This window comes from Echiichthys vipera (genome assembly GCF_963691815.1).
Source record: "Echiichthys vipera genome assembly, chromosome: 1".
Classification (NCBI taxonomy): Eukaryota; Metazoa; Chordata; class Actinopteri; order Perciformes; family Trachinidae; genus Echiichthys; species Echiichthys vipera.
The window spans coordinates 32,671,704-32,678,186 of NC_139826.1; positions in this window are offsets into that span (position 1 = coordinate 32,671,704).

Genomic DNA, 6,483 nt, shown 5'->3' on the forward strand with positions numbered 1-6,483 from the left:
ATTGGGATTTTGTTTACAACATTCTACTGTTTAAATTAACGCCTCATATGAAATTTTAATTTTAATCAGTTATTAAAGCTTTTGTTTTACACATGTGATGAGTATTTTCTCAGTGGGGCACAATTAATTGCTATAAACACCAATTTGATTTAATTTTGCATAGATTTGCCTGTATATATATACTATACCACTATCACAAAATATTCTTATTTATGTCATAATACGGTTTGAGCCCCAGAAACACCCCTAAACTTAATGCAAACTGTATTTGTGCACTTAAGTTCGAACTCTTAAATTCGAATGTTGCTCCAAGTCTTACATCCAAACTCATTTTTGGGGTACTGTTGCTATTTTTCTTCTCTTTGTAAATATGGAAGGTGTAATTTATTAATCCATCAAGTAGAAAGGACACACGTAAAGAAGCACAAAACAACCACCCACACTCTCAGAGTAACACATCTTTGTCATACTAATTGTGTAATTAAGGGATACTAGAGACAGGCCAAGATTCCAACTCAGTTACCATGGCGTATCTTCCCATAACTGTGTGTGAGACTGTTCTCCAGCGGCTGCAACCCACAATACTGGCTTTGTTTTGTGCATCTACATGTACGTTCTTGTGTGTTTCTGCACATGCCGGAGTAAAGGTCACTAAAAGACGGACAAAGACAGAGAGGATCCATGCTGAATGATATGATGGAAATGATCCATTGCAGGCAGGTTCTTATGGTTTTCGGTTGTTTTATCACACTGACCGATATCGTCATTCAGTGGTCACTTCGCTCCTCAGTCTCAGTCGGTGTTAGGATCGGACCCTCTCAGCATTTCCTGTCTAGAACAATAGAATTTCCTGTGTCTGTGTGCATGGTATGGGTGGGGGTAGAAGGTCTTTGAAACCTAAATGAGAACATATCTGGATTAAAATACTGTCACCGAAGTCCTGAGTTGTTCACACTAGACATCTATTATTACTCACCAAAGCTTCAATAGTAATATGGCTTATTGTGCTTTATTAGAAGAAACACATACTATGGAGGATTCAAGTTTTTTTTGGGTTATAAATACTTTGACATTTCCACACTTACTTGTTTCTTAAAATCTGTTCTCTTACACTCTATTACAACCTTGAGTTTGGCATTTAAGCCTATTTAAATGAAAAGAACATAAGTAAGTTGTTCATTTTTATAACCTGTATGAGTATGATGTGTGAATCGTACATGTTGTGCCATAGCACTGAGCCAGTGAAGTTGAATTCTTCAGGGTGTTGGAGTACATCACCATCATTAAGGAGGTGTGGGTGGAACAGGGTGGAGGTGGCAAATACAGGGACCAGCAGACCAGGAAGCAATCATGTCTCACATGTTCCAACCATAGGTTCCAACAGACGTTTACACGATCCTTCACAGAAAATGGAGAGAACTTAAAAAAAACAACAACATATTCATAGTGAAAGTCAACATGCATGGATGTCAACAACATTCCTTATGATACATAGAATAACAAACTTCACTGTCCACTGTCTGGCTCGACTGTAAGTTTTAAATCATTGCTTTTAAATTCCTTTCTGTTCCGGTGATTTATGGCGAGTCTGTTTTGCATTAGGAATTTCATTTCCTTGTTGTTTGCTATTCTGACCCTCTGACAGTTTTGTAACCTGGGGGAATCCACGATATTTAAAGATTTGCTGCCACCATGTGGTGAATACCTATTATTACCATGGAGTAGTTTGGCTCACAGACATTGCTAATGTATTTTATATATATTTTTATATTAATTTTTTTCAAGACTTTTGGAGGACTGATTTTAAATAATACATAAAGTACAGTAAATGGCTTAAATTTTCTTACTGACATTGGTTTTTATTCTACACAATGAAGATGGATTCAGTGGGACACTTAGAAACAACAAAAGGAATGTAATAATGGACAATGATCAACAGAACAACTTCTCTTGACCTTCCACACATACCTGCGTAGCCTATCAATTTATTTTTGTATTATTTTTATAATCCCTACCTGGTTTTAGGAGTACCATGTTGTTGTTTGTCAACCGCCAAAAACACAAAATAAATAAATAAATAAATAAAGAAAGAAAGAAAGAAAGAAAGAAAGAAAGAAAGAGAAGGAGTACCATGTCAAAATCTCGACTGTCAGGTTTTTCCAACACTGGCTCGATGCGATCGCACAAAGGTGATGACCGGAAGTGACGTGTTTGGTGACCATGGTGATTTGGGAGACGGATTTTAAGTTGTTGTTTTTTTTATGCTACATTCGCCAATTGCGTTTTGTTTTATTGCTCCTGCTGAAAAGAAGAGTCTTCAAACCATCTGGAAACATCTTTACAATGCAGGTAAATGTGACTTGATAATTAACCATCAAAGTAAACGCAAAAACAATGTTACAAGAAAGGAACAAACTAGGATTAAGTAGGCAAATATAACGTTTTTCCTCCTGTAACTAATATCAAACGTTTACATTTTATTAGCCAAACTGGCTTTTCACCTGTTAACCCAGCTAGCTTACAAGCTAATTAATAGTTAACACGTTAATAGCGGAGTTTGTTTTTTTCAAAAGGTCAAAGTCAACTTTACTGTTTATTGTTAACATTTATTTAATTTTTATTTTTACTAACAAAAGCCATATAAAAACAATATGGCTCCAAATTCTTCACTGTATTATAAAGGATCAGGTGCATACAAAGAGTCTAAACTAAAACATGCAAACAAAACCAAAACATGCAAACAACATCAATAATTAAAGGTTAACTGGTAGAATCTCTATTAAAAGCTATTAAAATAATAATAATACACCCACGGGGCGTTATGAGGGGTACAGAATGAAAGTATTCATTTTCCATAAATATATATATATTTATTTTGTATTAATATTTAAAAAATATTTTTGAAGGGTTTGATAATGACTTTCTGTTGCGTTCTGTTTACATTGTACCAGCCAATAGCGCTAATAGGGTTGTCTGTTGTTCAGCGCAGCTACTGTAGCTGGCACTGGGTTTTCCAATCCTGCAGCGGCTTATTTGTCCCAGCAGCTGAGTGACCAGAGACGGGCAAAAACCAGAGTCAATATAGACCAAGCATTCACTCCATGGACTGAGATAAAGGAGTTTAACAGCATTAAAACGCACGCTGAAATGGCTACGTTTCTCCTTGATTGGTAAGCTAACTTTCATGTTTTCATGTAACTGTAACGGCTAATGGTAACTGTCAGTCAAACTCCTCTGCAATACTTGTTTTTATGGTGCGATTTTCCGAAGGTGATGGGTTCAAACAGGCTCAAACAGACTCCGGTCTCATGTAGGCTACTAGGCCGGGTCTGACCAACCTGGCAACCTGAGTGCTGGAATTATTTTTAGATGTTACAACTACAATCTTGATAGCGGTGTTCTGCTCATTCTCCATATTCAATCTTTAAATGAGATAGCCGAGTTTAAAGTTAGCCAGCTCTAACGTACGACACATTAACCAGTATAATAGTGAGGCAGCCTCAGTCATTAGCTGCTAGGTTACACACACGATACAAACACATTTTTCACTGGTCAATCTATAACAGATTTATGAAGATTATGTTGATTATAATTCACCTCTCAAGCTGGTTTGGCAAACCTTCCCAAACAAACACGGGTCTAAATGTTACAAGTGAAAGTTTGTAATTGTCTGTGTATAATGCCTGTCAAAACATTGCAGACTTTGTTTACATGCTGATTTACTGGTTTCAAGACAGTGTGCTAAACATGAATCTAATATGGAGATATTTGCATTACTTCATCATTTTCTGCATTTTCATATTTTGTGTTGTTTACAGACGACATGTACACCAGTGCATAACTTACATATCCACCCCTCACAATGTGTAACTTGTACACAGGAAAGTGTAGGAAAATGTAACCAAATGGTAGCAATAATATAGATTCATTTTTAAGCTGTGCCCCTGGTCATACATTTTCGCAGTCTACCGTGATGTTCAAATGCTTGAGAAATTATTATGTTAATAATTCACTCAAAAGTAGCACTTGAGCTCTCCACAGCTGTTAAACCGTATAATTGCAGCACCTCAGGAAACAATTGGCAGCATAAGATGTGCAGTTAGATTCCTAGAAACGTGAACCTCTGCCAGCAGGCCCCAGATTCTCTAATATATTTGTTCATTCATTTCTCTTCATTGTTTTATTAATCCTGTCGATGTACACGGGTGCTCAGTGGAATCCCACATGGTTCCTTTTCTCTCCAAGTTTTAAGCACCGTCATTTTGTAAGTCATTATTTAATCAATACGCTCAGCAGATGACTGTTACAAAAGACGAAACAGATGAGTCTTATGTAACCAACCGCTGTGGCACAGACTCAAGCAGCAAGCTGACCTGGCAAAGATGTGCAAACCATTAAAAAAATCTGACCCTTCTGCTTTGGCCTCTCAGCTGACTCACCATGCAGAAACCACATTATACTCACAGTCGATGCGATGACTAAGGGATGCTTGCATAGGCAACAAAAAAAAGATGCATAGTAAGAACAGTTTTATGCTTGAGGTTAAGATCACATATGGCATTCTGACATCCTATGCAGCATCTCAGAAACTTAGTATTAAGTATTATCTTCAATTAAAAGACATAATGTGACAGATAAGGATCAATCAATCAGTAGATATGCATGCATACATAGGCTGCTGTCTCTTCTTTTGATCCAGAGTCAGTGAAGTGGTTACCACTGAAATGAAAGCTGGCAACATGACAACATGAACAGGATAGCTCCATTGTATCTCAGTGACCCTTTGCATCCCACAGTCATTGGAAGTGTAAAGGTGACCAAGCTTTTTCTGTGGCCCAAGTTGTTGAACTTTCTACCTCTACACGTTCGATGAGCCCCAACCATTGAATGTTTTAAACCCAGGCTAAAAACCCACTTTTTTTTCTGGCTTTCAATGTGTTTTTTTTTTATTGTGTCATTTGTCAATTTTTTACTTTTTTCTTTTTGTAAAGACCTTTAGTCAACCGCAGGTTGTTTTAAACTGTGTTGCCTTTATGAGCTGAGGAAAACCCCAACTACAAATCTGCAAATGTGTTGGTAAACTAGTCATGGCATTGCAACAAATCCACAGCACACAACTTCCACAACAAGCCCTCAACTGCTATATTAACACACTGAGGCTCACAATGAATTCAAATTAAACACAACAAAATATGTCAAGGATTAAATCCTATCTACTGGTGCTACTGTTTTTCTATATCCTGAAACACACACACACACACACACACACATTGCACATAAATGACTGTCTTGCTCTGTTACTAATTTCTGCATTTATTTTTGTTTCTGTATTGGTTGCCAGCTGACAGCAGAGGGAGAAAGAGAGATATGAATAACGGAGGAGAAAGAGAACAGTAATATGTGACAAAGGTATGTGGTCAGATCTACAGTATATGGCATGCACTAAAACCAACAAGTTCTTATTTAGAGTCATGATTTCACCATTACTACCCCCCAGCTTTCTCTTCTCCTTCCTACCCTGACTGAGCTCCCCCTTTTGGATCCTTTAACACTGGCCGACCGCATGATTTCCCCTCACAGAAATTGTTGCTCTAGTGGAACATTTAATGCACAGGGGCTCAGATTTCGGCTTCCCTAGTGCACATCACTGTGTTCCAGCCAGCCACAGTCTGCACACAAACCACTTCCTCTATCTGAAGCAAAGTGAAGAAGAAGAGGAAGAAAATGAGGGGCGAGTAGGACCATGAAGAAATAGATAGTGGCAAGCAAAGCAGCTGATCAGAAATAGGAAGCAAGTGGGAGTGATTAGGGTTCTAATCAATCAGTCTTGTGTATTTCGTAGAAGCGCACACAGCAGAGCCCTCATCAGCGTCTGCCTCTTTGTGTAGGTTATGCATAGCTCAACCATGAGTAGACAGTTCCACAGTTTATTCACTCAACACACAAACATATCGTTTTCTCTTTAAGTCATTTTCCACCGGTTTTTAATTCACCCCAAGTCTCCTCTCCAGCTACGTTTCCCTTCCTGGAGCCTCTCATTTGCTCTATTTTTTCACCTGCCGGTCATTGGAGCAGATTTACGGAGTCCTCTTATGGGAAAAAGCCCCCATCCCTCCCAAACACTCAGATGGTGATTCATGTCAATGTCAAGGAGAGATGCGTCTGAACTTAATGCTCGCTTGCCAAACAAAAAAAACATCGCCTAACCTCCCTTCCTGCTATTTAAATCGATCTTGGTAATCCTGATGTTGAGTTAAAGATTTAAAAAGGTAATAGATAATGCAATTAAGATGTTTTAAGGAGTGAGATGCATCAGTGATTTGTTGCTCCACCTTTTGGAAAAAGACCCAAATTGAGTAACCAGACACATTTATATACATTCTTTCTTTCTTTTACTCTCTTTGTCACTGTGTATCTGTCTCTGAGTCTGGAAAACAACACAGTCGCATTAAGTCAATGACAGCAGTTCAAAGGCTTTACATG